General features: G+C 47.8%; 1 pseudogene; it reads right to left on the bottom strand.

The window, feature by feature from the left end:
* Positions 1-12,427: 12,427 nt before the first annotated feature.
* LOC130884662 (gap junction beta-2 protein-like) lies at positions 12,428-13,402 on the bottom strand (annotated as a pseudogene).
* Positions 13,403-17,266: the final 3,864 nt, after the last annotated feature.

The following is a 17,266-nucleotide window of genomic DNA, read 5'->3' as shown; positions in this document are numbered from 1 at the left end:
TACGCGCCGCACTTGGCGCGCCCCAAGCTGCGTCCCCGCCGCCCGCCACGCCCTCGCCACCTCCCACCCGGCCGGCCGCGCCTCCCCGCCCCCTCCGCCCCCCGCCTCGCGCAGGCCACGCCCCCGCGTGCCCCTTGCCCTGTGCTCTCCGGGAGAGCAGGGCACCTGCGCCCACCTCGCGCGTGCGCATCCTCCGGCGACACCTGCACCCCACTGCGCACCACGCGCGCTCTTCTCCCACGCTCCCGCAGCTCGGCAGATCCGCGGGGATGTAGGACCGGGCGGCCGGCCGCAGGCACCCCAGGCCCGGGTCATGGAGGGCTGGAGTGGAGAGCCGGGGCGCCACGATCTTCTGCAAGGGTGGTCTGAGCGCTGCGCGCGTGGGCGTCGGGCGGACGCGTCGGTCGCGCCCGCGAGTCGCTGCCTGGGCATGCAGACTTGTTCCCCGGAATCCCGTGTCGGCCTGGAGGGTAGAGATGCCCCCGCGGGCAACAAGCTATAAATAGCGGCCGCCAGCCTGCTTCCAGGCGGACACAAATTAGCAGACAGCTCCGCGGATTCTAATTTTTTAAAGTAACCTGTTCCAAGGCGCTTGAGACTTGGCATAGCCTGAAGTGTTGGGGAAGATGTCCCTGAGGGCAACTAGTTCCAGCTGGTCTTGGGGATGAGATGCCAGAGTGTGCACCAGCTAGCCTGTCCACAACGGGGTGAGGCTTTTAATATGTCCAACCCTCAGGGTTTCTCTGAGAGTCAGAGGACACTGAGCAGGACAGAATCCCGGCCCTGTCTATTGTCTCAATAACCCATAGGTCTCGTGTTCCCTTCGAGCAAAGGGGTTGGACAGCAGATAATCATTAATAAATGATAGTTCACTGAATTTTGGTGGCAAATTTGAAAGTTGATACCAAAATTCCCTTCATACTTGATGGATTTATTTCAGGAATGAGGTAAAAATTCTGTTTTACGGTCCCGTAAAGCCGCCATTGCTTTACTGGCGTCTGACTGCTGGGAGTTGAAGAATTCACTCACTCTGCTCAGATCGGGATTTAAGCGTACTCCAAAGAGAATGGAAACAAAGCTTGTAAAGACGTCTGAAGCCTCTTTTGTCTTTGAGCCTCGCGTTTGCAGCTTTGTTTTATTTCTTTTTGTTTTTTAGACGGGGTCTCCTGTAGCATGACCTGGCTGTGATCGGATCCTCCTGCAGACAGATGAGCGCTCTGATTGCGGGTCTGCACTGCACCCCTGCCTCAGTTCCTTTTATATCCAGAAACAATATTGCAGGTTTTGCTTTTCTGTTGTTTTTATTCTCACCAAGAAGTACTGGAATATACCCCCCAAGCATCAGAAGTATTAAAAGACTTGACCCCCTTGGACAAACTATAGTATTATATTGGTAAAGTCGGAAGGAAGTATAATAAAGTGATGATTTACAACTTTCATTAGAAATAAATTTAAAATGTATGACTCCAACCAACATTTGCACACCAGTTTCATAACATCGTTCCACAGGTACAAGGTCGAAGCAAGCCAGGTATCCCTGGAGGGATGGGCGGAGTCACAATAAGGCTTATACATGCTGCAGAATATCATTTGGCCTTAAAAAGAAAGGAGCATGGCTGGACGGTGGTGGCGCATGCCTTTAATTCCAGCACTCAGGAGGCAGAGGCAGGTGGATCTCTGGGAGTTCAAGGCCAGCTCTACAAGAGCTAGTTCCGGGACAGGCACCAAAGCTACAAGAGAAACCCTGTTTCGAAAAACCAAAAAAAAAAAAAAAAAAAAAAAAAAAAAAAAGAAAGAAAGAAAGGAACATGAGTGTACAAAAGATATGAATAAAGAACATATGGCAATGAAAAAAAACAGTTACAATAGTAGCAAATATGGTGTGATTTAACTTAAGAGAAGTGTTATGTTGTCAAATTAAAACCAGGCAAATACTTAGTCTCAGCATTTGAGAAGCGGAAGCCGGTTTGCTGGGATGATGAGGCCGGCTTGAGATACAGAGACTCTGTTTGAAACACCAATGTACTTAGAGAAGGTGGTATGGGAGTACACACCTGTCATCCCGGTGCGTGGGAATGGAGGTGGGAGGAGCTAGCCTAAAAGGCTAGCCTGGGCTGCTTGAGATCCTGTCTCAACAAACTAAGTTCATAGAGACAGAAAGTAAAATGGTGGTCGCCAGGACTCGTGGAGCAGAAAATGGGGAGTTGGTAGTGGGTGTGGAATTTCAGTTTGGGAACAAGAGTTCTAGAAACAGAGGGCGACACTTGCACAGCAGTGTGGGTGTGCTTAAAGCACAGGGATAGCGACTTAAAATGGGGAAGGTGAGCAATTATAAATGACATGTATTTATTACCATATACGGTTTAAATGATGGGCAAAGACCAGAAAGACTAAGGAGACGGCGGCTCCTGACCCTGCCATGTTACACATGTTCTAGGTGACAACTAAGATGCTGACTATATGGTTTAATTGTCATTATAAAAGTTTGCTTCTTGCTTGATTTGAATAAAGACTGTATTTAGGGTAATTTGAGGTGTAATCTATGAATATGCACACATAAGCCAAACCGACAAGACGGGAATTCTGAGTTGGGCCACATTTTCACGTCCTAACAACGTATCCAGTGCAGAAGATAGAAGGGAGCCAGGCGCCCTGAACCTGGCGCCCTGAACCTGGCTGTTGAGAAAGAGCTTTTCCCCATTAGCCACTAGAGCGAAAATGTGTTTGTCTGTAGCGTCCCCTGGTGGTCAGGATGGTAACTGCTTCCCTGAGCGAATCTGGGCTTAGTGTGTGTGGTGAAAATTCAAGCCCCATTTGTTGACTGTGTCTGTCTTTTCTCAGTGTGACAGTTCAAAGTAACACAGCAATCTTGCGTTTGACCTTATAGGACAGAATTTAATGGGTCTTTTCTTTAAGCACCGAAGTTTATGATGCATGAAACCTCCTACTTGAGTTTGTTTAAAAGCAGTGTAGACAGCCCTATTCCTTAGCTACTTAGACTCGTTGACAGTGCGCAGTGTCTCATTACTTTGCGGGATATAGATGTCTCCAATAGCTCATCTGTAACCAGTCCAGTTATGCACTGGACATCTGCTCATACAAGGCTTTGGGCTGGTGTTGGGGGAGGTGGGAAGGTCCCGCATTCTGTGCTCACAACATCCATTGTGCTGAGCTGTGCCCATCTCTGCCAGCAGAAGGATGAACAACTGCTTATTCTGGATCATCACAAAGTGAATTCACAGGCACATGTGGTCTTTTTTTTTTTTCTTGGTTTTTTCAAGACAGGGTTTCTCTGTAGCTTTGGTGCCTGTCCCGGAACTAGCTCTTGTAGACCAGGCTGGCCTCGAACTCCCAGAGATCTGCCTGCCTCTGCCTCCCGAGTGCTGGGATTAAAGGCGTGTGCCACCACCACCCGGCCACATGTAAGTCTTAATGAGACGAGGGCAGTCAGAGCAGGCCTGGTGGCACAAGCCTGTAATCCCAGCACTCGGGAGGCAGAGGCAGGCCGGATCTCTGTGAGTTCGAGACCAGCCTGGTCTACAGAGCTAGTTCCAGGACAGACTCCAAAACCACAGAGAAACCCTGTCTCAAAAAGCAAAAAAAAAAAAAAAAAACAACAAAAAAAAAGCCTGTAATATCAGTACTTGAAAAGCTGAGGCAGAAGGATTATTGTGAATTTGAAACCAATCCAGGTAAGATCCTATATCAAAGGAAAAAAGAAGCAAGAAAAGGAAGAAAGAAAAGAAAAAGATGAACGCCCCGCTTCTAATCCTGCCTGGCCTCCAGTACGTTACATATTTAGGACGTGTGTATAGAGCATGAGCAGACTGTGGCAGGCCACGGTAAATCCCTGTGCTGTAGGCCCAGGGACACTCTCAAGACCTATTGCGCTTATCTAGATTTCTTTGGGTTCAGTCTCCAGAGCTGTGGAAACAAAACAAAGACGTCATCATGATTGTGTTGTTTTTCCCACTCCTCAGCTGACAGGATTCCAGGCATGAGCTGCCAGACCTGGCCCAAATGTGATATTAGCGATGGACCTGCGGGAGGTGTTTGGGATTAGCTAAGGGCATTGGGACAGAGCCTGGGGCCAAATACCAGGTAGAGGCTTCTTGGTTGTTTTGCTTTGCTTAGATTTTGACACAGGATCCCACTATGTAGATCAGGCTAGCCCCAAACTTGAGATGATCCCGTACCTGTGTTCCAGGTTTATGCCCCTCCTCTGGCTGCTTCCTAACTGCTCTTGCCTCTTCTCATATGAAGCCTGTGTCACCAGATTCTGTCAGCAACACTCTTACCCGAGGCGGTCTCCACACCTTTGATTAAAATTGACATTTGTTCTTGTTATCTGCCCTATTTGTGCCCCCATATGATGAGCATTAGGAACAGGTGTTCCCGCAAGATAATGAAGTTCTTTAAATATTTATTTATTTATTTATTTATTTATTATGTATACAATATTCTGTCTGTGTGTATGTCTGCAGGCCAGAAGAGGGCACCAGACCCCACTACAGATGGTTGTGAGCCACCATGTGGTTGCCAGGAATTGAACTCAGGACCTTTGGAAGAGCAGGCAATGCTCTTAACTACTGAGCCATCTCTCCAGCCCCATGAAGTTCTTTATTAGTTGGAATTACCAGGGATGAAACTTGGGTCCTCTAGAAGGAGACCAAGTCCTCTCCCCCACCAGGAGTCTCTCCAGCCCCAGGAAGGGTTTTTCCAGTCCATGGTTGCACCTTTTTTTTTCCCCAGTAGAAGCTAGTGATTTTCATTGTCTTCATAACAAAATCATCTCAGAAACGGATCACTTGGCCCTTTCTCTTCTTATCCTCTTCTTGTAATAGCCCATGTTCCCTTAGATCTGCAGATGGGCTCCACACATAAAATTCTTTGTAGTTTTAGTCCTTTTGAAGAAAGTAGACTTAGTCTGCCTAGCATAGTCACTCTGTTCCCTGTCATCACGCCACTTTCCCTGGGCAGATAGAGAATCCTTGCCCTTATGGGATCGGTGTGGAAAGTCTGGCAGGTTTTAGGAGTGGCAGTCATTGTGTCTGCAGGAGTGCCATCCGCACCAAAAGAAGGAGGTGGGGGCCAGAAATGAAGCAGAGCTCACAGCTGCAGATTTTAGTCCACCATGCAGGGGAATTCACAACCCCGGGAGCTTGTGGGAAGCTGGTTGTGCCGTTTCTGCAGTCAGCAGGTATACTAATGCTCAGTGTCCTCTTACACAATCCAGGAGCCTCTGCTTAGGGAATAGAACCACCCGTGGTGGGCCGGTCTCTCAACCCCAGTTAACATAAAAATAATCCTCCACCCAAAGGCCCCTTTCCCAGGTGATTCCAGGTTTTGTGGAATTAACATTAACAATTATCACCTGGGCTTCACACGACCTTGTCTTCCATCCTTCCTGACTAAAATTAGGACACCAAAACATAAAGGATGAGTAGTCAGTGCAGAACCAGGGACAGCTTGGGGAGAGCCAGAACCACCCTCACTAGGCTCAGAAAGTCGACAGGTTCTCCTGGAGACCACACGGCTAACACATCACAGTTGGGAGACTGCTATGACTAGCTGGCCCAACCCCCTCTCTTAGCCAACAGCCGTTCCTCAGTATATTTCCATCTTGGAACAAACCTCACAGAGTGGAACTTCACATCCAGGCTCCATGGGATTGCTCACCGCTCCCAGGCTATGAATCTGAATAGCAGGACCCTGTCCTGAACCCACACTACTGCAGGGTGATAGTAATAATCACCTTTACATATTTAACATATGTACACACGTGCCACTGTCATAATGTGGTCCATTATTGACTGAAATGCCATTAGATGGTACGAGTCTCTAGCTGCACATAGACAGAGAGAAAGGAGGTTGGCTTGGTGGTTTAGGCATGTAATCCCTGCATCTCAGGTGGCTGAGACAAGGGGATCACAACTTCAATGTCTGCCTAGCAATTTAGTGAGACTGAGCCCCAAACACAATGGGATAGGATGTGGGCGTAGCTTAGTGGTGGAGCATGTCTCCCTAATAAGCATGGGGCCCTAAATTCAGTCACCAATACTGCAGAAGGAGAAAAAAAGGGGAGGGAGGGAGGGAGAGAGAGCGAGAGAGAGAGCGGGGTGGGGGTGGGGGAGGAGAGATGCCTTTAATCCCAGTACTAGGCTGGCAGAGCTCTGTGAGTTCAAGGCCAGCCTGGTCTACAAAGCGAGTTCCAGGACAGCTAGAGCTGTTACACAGAGAGACCCTGTCTCAACACACACACAAAAAAAAGCAACAAAAGCTTGGCCTTGCTTTGTTGCAGAAGGATATGTTGGACCTGCTAGGCAGTGTTTTTTGCTTCCTACGCACACCCTACCAGAGATTAGAGTCTGGCATGAGTTCCAAATGCAGCCAGAATCCAGCCAGGAAGGAGCAGAGGCACCGATGGTCAAATGACTTCTTCACTGAGCAGGGGAAGGAACTGTGGTACGCTGTCCCAGTCGGTGCCAGTCAGTCAGTGGTTCTCCAATCAGGAGTGGTTATCTGTGTCTTCTCATTAGGGGGATGATTTCTGCTGCGAGTCTATTGTGCTAGAGTCGTCTGGGTGAACTGTGGTAACAGAGTGATCTACGGCTAGGAGTCGGGTGGTTATTTCAGGGGGAGACAGCAGGTATAAGCCAGGACACCCATGAGGAATGCTGAAAACTGCTGACCTTTGGCTCTGGTGCTTGGTGTCTGACCCTGGAGGCCTAGGCAGCTAGCTTGCTTCGCTACGAGATCAGATTGATTTCCATAAAGGATGCAGGGCTCCCCGTCTTCCTGCTGTCAGGAGACCCAAGCCTCTCCCATTCGAGAGCGTGGCTACTGCCATGAGTCCACCTGATCATGACTGTGTATGAGACTTGGGAAACCTGGGACCCCACTGGGCTTTGGTTCATGCACACTCCTCTTCTAGTAAGAATTAACAAGGCAGCTTAGGTCCCTTGCCTGTATGTCTTGTACACTGCCCCCAGCAACGTATCTAGCTACCTACTGACAACACAGGACCCATATCTGCATCAAGCTACATATACCCCCACCCTCGCTGAACACTGGGATAAGCTTCTTCCCTTGACAACAATCAAACTCACCTTCTAGTAAATCTTCCCACTGACCTGAGTATAAAGAATGGAAAGAACGATCCACACCAGACTGGTTTTGGGTGCAAGCCCAATAAGACAAACTGTGCCCTCGGGTGTAGGGAAAATCCCCTATTTGCCATCTTCTGCCAAGATATAATTGGGTAAGTATTATGTCTAAAACCAGGTGAATTGTGGGAAGGGGTACACGCAGTAGAAGAAAGAATTATATGGCCTAATTTGTTACTCCAACCACCAGCAAACTACACCCTTAGTAACCAGCCCTCCTTCTCCCGAACACTTAGCAGAAGCGCCAAACAATGGCGCCTTCGCGCCTGTGCTCGCGAACCCTTTTTGCAGTTATTCTAACCTTTGCTTCAAATGACCTTTTCTTGCTGCTTCTGCGAATCTATGTCGGTTTTTATTTGAATTTTTGAACAAGAAGAATGGAAATATCAGATCCCACCCCAGTCATTTTGGTTGAGCCAAAAGGGATGCAGAAAACCCACCTTCCTCCTCTTGTTGCTAAAAATCTCCCTCCCGACTTTCTACCTTTTCATTTTGATGTCTGTGGCCGGCTGCAGGCTGAAGTCGCCCGTGTGGTCGGAGAACCACAGGCTGCACCCTTTCTACACCCTGCCTGGCCTCTGTGCAGCAGCTGTTATGCATGCGTGGGTGCTCAGGATGCAGAATGCTCCGGAAAGAAGTAGCCAGCGGTGACTGGACTCCCTCAGTCAGTGGTTTCCCTTGGGTTGGAGAGCAAAAAAGAGAGAAAGAAAAGATGCAGGGTTAATTACCTACAGTCCCCTGCCTTCTACTGTCTGCTATCTGGACTCAAATCAAACTTTTGCAGCTGCTTGAGGCTTTCATAAGTCTTTCTTCTTCTCTCCCCTTTCCCCACATTTCCTTTAGGTCTCCTATGGATCTGGGGTGATTCTGTTTTAGTGTTCCGAAAATCAAAGCACTGAGTTTCCATATCCCTTTGGGATTGTTTCTGCTCTCTAGAGCAGAATCTAACTTCGCTGAGATTTGGATTCTAAGGAAATGTCCCCTAGAGACGGGTTCCTTGACAGGCGAGCCAAACCTAAATGTCAGCCCTAAACATTCCTGTGGAAGAGTCCATTGTGCCATATGGAAGCCATGAGTATGAAAGGGAGCAGGGTGCGTGGGAGGAGATGGCGGGGAAGAAGGGTGAGAATGATGGAGATCCTGTCCCCATTTGAAATTATAAAAGCAAAGTTGAAATAAAATAAATTTTCTCCCCTTTTCATTTTCTTCTGCTTTCTCTTCAATCTCACATGTATCCAAGTTGTAAAAATGACTACTTAAAAAATTCAAACATTAATAACATGATTCTTTTCTCCCCGCTTGGTTTTTCAAGACAGGGTTTCTCTGTGTATCCCTGGAATTTGCTCCGTAGACCAGGCTGGCCTCAAACTCAGAACTCAGAGATCTGCCTGCCTTTGCCTCCTGAGTGCTGGGATTAAAGGCATGCGCTACCACCACCGAGCAAGAACGTGATTTATTCTTGTGCTGGATTTTCCCTTGAGTTGTTTATATGCTTGCTTATGGAGATAAGTAGGTGTATAAAAGGGAAAGAGACAGACACAAAGATGAGTGGGAAAGGGGGGACCACTCATATGGGGAGATCACTGGTACCACTCGACCTAAAGGCTCAGAACAGACTCATGAAGCAAGCCTAATAAATTTAATGATGCAAACGAGAATCCCCATAAGAAGGTAAATTCCCTTCCCCATCCTCTACCTCCCATATTCTAATATTGTCTTTGTTCTCCAGACCAAAAAATATTTTTAAGATTTTTCCCTTCTCCCGTTCCCTTTTCTCTTGCTTTTTCTCTGATCTCACCTGATTCTGAGTTAGAAAAACACATATTTACGAGAACTAACTGAGGTAGCAGGCAGTCTTGGACAATGAGTAAGGGAATGGGAATCTCAGGGATCCTTACAAACTCTTGTGTTGCTGGCCACGTGGAATGTAGTGGCAATTCATTTGTATTTTGATAAATAAGGCTTGCCTGAAAATCAGAGAGTAAAAACAGCCCCACTGGTCAGCCTTACAGACCAGGCAGTGGTAACACACACCTTTAATCCCAGTAGCCACAGTAATTGTCATGGAAACCAGGTGGTGCATGCCTTTAATCCCAGTGTGCACGCCTTTAATCCCAGAACTAGAGAAGAACATTAAATGGGAAGAGCCGGACAGTGGTAGGGCACACCTTTAATCCCAGGACTCAGGAGACAGAGGCAGGTGGATCTCTGTGAGTTCGAGGCCAGCCTGGTCTACAGAGTGAGTTCCAGGATAGGCTCCTAAGTATACAGAGAAACCCTGTCTCAAAACAAAACAAAACAAAACAAAACAAAACAAAACAAAAGCAAGCAAACAAACAAAAACTCAAGCAAAAAACAACTACAAAGACTGGGCGGAGTCAGCTCTCAGTCTCGGTCTTATCCTGAGATTCCTGGAGGCAGGATCGCCATTTTGGACTGAGGTTAGAAGCAAGAGCCAGTGGCTACCTGTTTTGCTTTTCTGACCTTCAGATTGAACCCCAATTTCTGTCTCTGGGTTTTTATTAATTGTGCTTCAGAGCCAGTGTGAGCTGAAAGGGGAAACCAGCTCTGCCTCTGGCCCTGTTGCTGGGGAAACCAAGATGCTCCTGCTCATGGCTGTGTCAGATGAGACACCCGAGCAGCATCAAAAACTCCCGATCTGTCTGCTTTATAGAAAAAGAAACACACAGAGGAGACAAAGCGGGAGGTGTCATGGGGGGATGGGTGTGGTATTTACACCACTAACTGCTGGACTGGGGAACCATGGGGTTGGAGCCTCTCCATCTTGGGATGTCTTGATCAGAAGCAAGTATATGTATTCACAAGTGAGGAGGCTACTGCCCGTATGAATCTGTGCTGCATGCTGTATGGTGGTCTGGATGAACTGAGATAACAGATTAAAGATGGGCCTGAGAATCAAGATGGTTCCTAAGGGCTGACAAAAGGTCTCTCCAAACCAAAACTCGTGAGGGCTTTTGAGACCACCTGATCTCTGAGCCCAGTTGGCATCTCTCTCTCTTTCTCTCTCTCTCCCCCTTCTCTCTTAGCCTCTGTGTCTCTGACCAGGCCAGAACTGATTTACACAGAAGCATCAATCTCTTATCATTAAGGAGGCCAAGCCTCCCCTTTCTTCTGTCAGGAGATGGACACCCCCCACACACATCCTTTCCTCTTCTGGTATGTGACTGCTGCTAAGGACTCCAGCTGATTCTGGAGGTTTCATGGGGGCTTTCTCTCTCTCTCTCTCTCTCTCTTTTTTTTTTTTTTTTTGGTTTTTCGAGACAGGGTTTCTCTGTGGCTTTGGAGCCTGTCCTGGAACTAGCTCTGTAGACCAGGCTGGTCTCGAACTCATAGAGATCCGCCTGCCTCTGCCTCCCGAGTGCTGGGATTAAAGGCGTGCACCACCACCGCCCGGCCCTATGGGGGCTTTCTTGTACACCTTGGGATGAGGACTGATCAGTCACCGTCGTACTTTTACATTGCTGTGATAAACCACCACGACAAAGGAGACTTTTAAAACAGCATTTAATTCGGCTTCGCATTTCAGAGTGTCAGAGAGTCCATGACGCTGGGACAAACACTGTGAGCTCACATCCTGATTTACACTCATGATGCAGAGAGAGAGAAAGAGAGAGAGAACTTCAAAGCCTGTTCCCAGTGACACACTTCCTCCAACAAGGCCAATCGTTCCCAAACAGTTCCACCAAACAGATGAGCCCACGGCACCATTCTCCTTCAAACCCTGAAGTTACAGAGGCGGAAAGACCTGCCAGCACAGGCTAATGTCCACTGTTATTCCCAGGGCCATGAGAAGGGGGCTGGGAATGGAGTTCTCTTGTGTATGGCCAGTTAAAGGGACAGGAAGGCGTCGCTCTTTAGGAGCCGTGTCTGTCTGTGGATAAGTATGCTACAGTGTAAGTTCTCGTTCAGTCAGCGAGGATGCAGGGACGTGGAGGCACCATGGAAGACAATGCTGTTTGAGTAGCTAGGAGTCAAGGCGGAGGGGAAAGAGCTGGGTTTTCTTTCAGGCAAAGAGAAAACTGGCTGGGGCTGACCCCACCAGGGGTCCAAGTGTGGCAGTGGCGAGGGTGGGTGTGAGAGTTTGAAGCTTTGAGGATGAAGTGTGTGTGTGTGTGTGTGTGTGTGATAGAAAGAACAGGTGTTAGAGGAGGGTTTTTTAAAATTTTTTACAGGATTGAGTGGGCTTTCTGTTAGAAGCCATGGGAAAAGGCCAGACAACACCGGTCACACAAAGTCCTAGTGGTATCTGAATCATTGGGTGCAGCTTGAGAAATGCAATGACCGAGGGAACCTCCCATTTGGGGTGGGTGGAACTGAGTAGTCACCCCTATGGCGGAAGTAATTGGAGGTGGCCTGATAGTAATAGCGGGACTCGGTAGAGAGGAGGCTAATCGCTCCCCTGGACACTTTATAGAAAGGCTGTCTGGTAGAGCTTCGAGGAGTGGGGACTGGCAAGGAGATGTACCGTCTGTCAGTGTCGTGGTGTCTGTCTGACCAGTGAAAATAGGTTGGTTTTGCTTTTGGATCCAGGGCGAGGCATGTGAATTTGTCCAAGTCTAAAGAGAGCATGGGACAGCTGTATCAGCTGAGGTGAAAAGTGGGGACATGCAGCCAGGAGTCATTTGCGGGAGCTCTCTCAGAGCTGCTAAGTGAAATACGGGCTAGATTAAGAATTCATTCTAGGTGGTTGGAGGTGAGAGAATCATTCATTGGAACTGAACAAGTGAAGAGAAAGGCTGGATACAGGAGGCTGTGGGTGCGGCCAGTAGGAATAGGCTAGATTTAGAACACACTCAGATACTAGATTTCAGTCTCAGGGACGGGAGAAGAGGGGAAGGAAAAGAAGGGAAGGAGGAAGAGAGGAGGAGAGGGAGAGAGAGCAGAGAGGACGATCTAAAGGAACTCCTTCATCGATGCAGGGAGGCGAACGGAAACTCACCAGCTTTCCTCGTTCGCCAGCTCACCTTTCATCCTTCACTTGAAGGGACTGACTGCAGAACAGCCATTCCTGACCCTCGGTTACTTGTGGTCTGGGCATGGGTATACATTTGCACGTGTGTGGGGGCCTGAGTCGGTGTGTTTTCCTCGCTTGCTCTTTGTTTATTAATGTGGGGCCTCTCACCTGAACCAGGCCTCACAGGTTCTGCTGGACTAGGTAGTCAGCTTGCTCTGAGCTTCCCATCTCTACTTCCCTGGTGCTGGGAGCACAGGCTTCAAAAACAACTACTCTGATTACTTATTTAACATGGGTGTGCGACTCTGAACTGTGCTTCTAATGCTGGCACGGCAAATCTTTGTCCACTGAGACATCTCTCCACAGCCCTTTCTGAACAGTATCTAATGAACAATAAAACTAGAACAATTTTGTGGTGTTTAGCAGGACGCAAATTCCAGGCACAGGAATCATGCACACTATGAAGACAGTCTTCTGTGGGCCTGGAAATGAAACAGTCCACCGTACTGGAACAAGGCCAGGCATCGCATCTCATCAGACACGGTGTGAAGAAGCTGCTGCACAGGATATACAAGACACTCGTGAAGACAACTTCAAAAATAACCCAGAAAAAGACACTGGTTCACCACAGGGACCCCTTGATATAGACCTGATGGTGTTTTCATTTGTTTTTAATATTCTCTCTCTCTCTCTCCCTCTGTCTCTCTTTCTCTGTCTGTCTGTCTGTCTGTCTGTCTGTCTGTCTGTCTCTCTCTCTCTCTCTCTCTCTCTGTGACCTGTGTGTGACCTGTGTGTAAAAATACCCACAGAGGCCAGAAGAGGGTGCTGGTTCCTTTTGAGCTGGAGTTACAGATGGGCACTGAGAATGACCTCTGGTCCTCCGGAAAGAAAGGAAGTGCTCTTAACCTCTGAGCCATCCTCACAGTCCCTGCACCTTCTGGCTTTTGATCTCTTAAATGTCTTTAAATTTATTCTTTGTGTCTTCCTGCCAAAACTCCCGTTCTTTCTGTGTTTCTGTACGTGCATGGCCACCAGGAGGGTGGGTGTGAACAGGAAGATTTGAAGGGCCCAGAGCTGGTTGGGAGAGATGGGATAGTGATGGAACAAAGGAACATTATTGCAGTCAGGCTGGGGAGTGTCGTAAACAAAATCGGCCTCCTTCTCTCCCATGCACCTTAGCAGCCATCTTGAGTATCCTGATTCAGACAATGAACTTGACCGTGAGCTAGGTTTCCCCAGTGCTGTGAGGTTTGGTTGACATCTCCAGGCCAGTCTGTAGTGTCCCCAAACCATCCTGTTCTCACGGGAGTTGGCACTGGGGAAGATAAATGAAAATAACACAAGAATCATTGGTCTGGCTGAACCCAGGGTCATTGCTCTGACTCTGGGTGAGCAAGCACTCTTAGCTCTCTGAGCAAGGACGGACACAGACTCCTCTAGATGACAACAAAATCCACTTTGCCATAGGATTAAGCATATAGTCCCCAAACCATCTGAAACATGTTTCTGTGCGCTATCTAATAAGAGCGGCTTGCTCACCCGAGGGACCGACCCACCCAGTCTTTAGCACAAATTGGTTCTAGGGAGGGAGGTACCAAGCAAAGCACTTGTTAGCGTAATGAGTCCTGGCAGAGCTCAGTGGACCTACCTCTACGAGAGTTCCTCAGTAAACTCTGTCAGCTACACGGGTGTGTGTGTGTGTGTGTGTGTGTGACTATAGCTTGGGCCAGCACCTCCTTGAGACGCAGAAGCCAAGTTCAGACGATGACGTGTCTGCAGGTCTACTTGATCCTACTGTGTCCTAAGTCTCCAGGGGAGGCTGGCTCTCTAAAATATTTTGATAAGTGTACAGAGAGATGGAAGGCTCAGTGGTTAAGAATGCTTGTTGCTCTTTCAGAGGACCCGGGTTCAGTTCCCAGCTCCCATGTCAGACAGGTTACCTGTAACTCAGTCCTTGGGAATCAGATGCCTCCAGCCTCCAGGAACCTGTACTTACGTGTACGCCCCCATACACAAATAATTAAAAATAAAATACATATTTGTAAATATTTTGACTAATTTTCACAGGTTTTGGATGAAGCCACCTCCAGATTTTTTTTTTTTTATGTTCACAGGCAAAATCCTTATTTGTTGTATATTGTGTTGTGGACAAAGGAACTCTTAACAGAGGCATTATCTCCAGTTCTCCATAGAATAAAGCCAGCTGTGAGTGAGAAACTATGGTTCATTCATCATTACCAAAAACTAAAATCCACACGATCCTCAGCTACTGAAATGTATACTAACAAACTATGTTAAATATAAATTTAAGTGCACTAATGACACAAGGAAACACTGATGTTATGAGAAAAGCCTCATATAACAGATTGATACCAACTATTTTATACACACTATTACAGGGGCTCTCAACCTTCCTATTGCTATGACCCCTTAATACAGTTCATCATGCTGTGGTCACCCTCCAACTGTAAAATCATTTTCATACCTGTAATTTTGCTACTTTTATGAATCATAATGTATCTGATATTTCCAAAGGTTGAGGCAACCCCTGTAAAAGGGCCATTCAATCTTCCAAAGGGGTCTTGACCCACAGGTTAAGAAGCACTGTGAATTATACACACACAGGATGCATATGTGTATAGTCATGTTCATGTGTGTGCATAGGCACTTGTAGTGTGTTTATGCCAAAGACAATTCCAGGTGTCACCCTCAGGAATGTCTCATTTGAAGCAGAATCTCTCATTGGTCTGGAGCTGACCAGGCAGGCTAGACTGGTTGGCCAGTGAGGCCCAGGGATCCCCTTGTGTCTGCCTCCCCAACACTATGCCCAGCACTGCCTCATAAGTCCTAGGGATTGATCAGATGCCTTTGAGGTAAACCTATCACAGAGTGAGCTCCTCTCCAGGATTTATCTCTTGAAGGCAGTCTTACTGTGTTACACAGGCTGGTTTTGAACTCCTGGGCTGGTAGGATCCTTAGCCTCAAGCCTCTCCAGAAGTTGGGACTGCAGGTGCATCACCACACCTGGCCACAGAGAGAACTGATTTTATTTTGCAAATAATGAAAACCTGTTCATTTAGAAACTAAGATTCTTACTTAGTACTGGAGAAGGGCGACACCAACACCACACACCCTTTTTAGGCACTTTTTCTTGAGGTACTTGAAAAAAAAAAACCCTCAAATATTCTCTCTGGAAATCAGGGCTGAGTCACCACTTCCACGGGGCTCTCTTATCAGGCTAGAAAAAAACCCCACTGGCTAAGACAGTTCACCCGACAAGGCATGTGAGAGACCCTAGGGCCCACATGTGGCACACGGAATCCTCCTCTCTGTAGGGTCTTCCTCCTCCTTTCTTCTTGGTTTCTTCTGCCAGTTAGTAAAACAGCATTGGGAATATCTTTAACGGCTCTGTGAAAGACCTGTGACGCCTACTAGCGATGGCAGCCTCATAGCTAAACATTCTACCACATGGCATCTAGAAGACAGTGGTTTGTGAGAGTGGGTGGATTTCTACCAAAAAAGTCGCTACTTTCAAGTGAAAGGGAACTTACCAGTACCTCACTTTCTGAGCCGTGGTACAATGTTTCAAAGCAAGCTGCAGTTACCTAGTTACCACCAGGAAGAAGTTTCTTCCTCTGTTTCCCCACAGGACCTGTTTTAGGAACTACTTCACAATACAAGGGACAGTCAGCTCATGCTCTCATCTCATGCCAATCATAAAGAAATGAAACCGGTCAGAATGACCTATTGCTTTCTGCCTGAACCACGCTGTTTAGGCTAGGCTATTTTGGTTTTTCGAGACAGGGTTTCTCTGTAGCTTTGGTGCCCGTCCCGGAACTAGCTCTTGTAGACCAGGCTGGCCTCAAACTCTCAGAGATCCGCCTGCCTCTGCCTCCCGAGTGCTGGGATTTTTTTTTTTTCGAGACAAGGTTTCTCTGTGGTTTTGGAGCCTGTCCTGGAACTAGCTCTTGTAGACCAGGCTGGTCTCGAACTCACAGAGATCCGCCTGCCTCTGCCTCCCGAGTGCTGGGATTAAAGGAGTGCGCCACCACCGCCCGGCTAGGCTAGGCTATTTTGAAAAACACTTCATACGTGACAAGGGCCATCGCAGGAGCTGGTAACAACTGGGAGAGCATTGCTTCAAGGAGAGCCAAGAACTGGCCAATTAAAAATGTGTCCAGAGTATGCTTCATCTACATACCCCAAGGACAGATAGGAACGGGCCAACCGAGAATATACTCATGTCCATTACATAATGATATCATGATTTTTGAATTTACTGTCCTCAATTAGGTCTGGGTATGCAAATCAGGTGAGAATTGGTAGTCCTGCAAGATTGTCTATAAAAAGTTCTGTAATTTCTGGAAGGCAGCTCCTCGCCCTCACTGTGTTGCGTGTGCTGGACCAGTTTCTTGCCTAGGCTGGTACTTTGGAATTAACCTTGCTTTTGCATCCAAGTCCTGGATCCCTGGTGGTCTCTTTCGGGGGCAAGAAGTCTGGGCATAGCAACAACAGGTGCCAAAACTGCTGAGCCAGGGGAAATGGTACCAAGCCAGCAGACAGATGTTTACTTTGAACACACTGATACTTAGAAAAGGACCTCTTGCTCCACCGAGGGGCTCACTGATTACAAATCTCCACAGTCATGAGTTCTAAGGGTGAGCAGGTGTATAATCCACGGTCAGGCTGTTTGTACAGCTGCTGTTAATCTGCACCTTTTGGAGGCATCTTGATCAAAGGAAGCTGGAGAGCTGAAGAGCCTTTCACAATATTCAGGGACCCAGGCGGCTGACCGGGAGGGTGAATTCCAGCACCCGTATGTGGAGCGGACAGAAAGCAAACAGCACCCAGTCATCGCATTTACTGTCACCCCATATCTCCCAATTAAAGGATTACTGCAAAATGCTGCGTACTGACCCATGTGCGTTCTTCACACTCGGGAGGCAGAGGCAGGCAGATCTCTGTGAGTTTGAGGCCAGCCTGGTCTACAAGAGCTAGTTCCAGGACAGGGTCCAAAGCCACAGAGAAACCCTGTCTCGAACCCCCCTCCCCCATTTTTTTTATCCTTAAAAAAAACTAGTTGAGCTCACCTCAATTCTAACTAATCCTATGACTTTATCACAGC

Source organism: Chionomys nivalis, chromosome 12 (genome assembly GCF_950005125.1).
Source record: "Chionomys nivalis chromosome 12, mChiNiv1.1, whole genome shotgun sequence".
Lineage (NCBI taxonomy): Eukaryota > Metazoa > Chordata > Mammalia > Rodentia > Cricetidae > Chionomys > Chionomys nivalis.
This window is presented reverse-complemented; position numbering and strand designations above follow the sequence as displayed.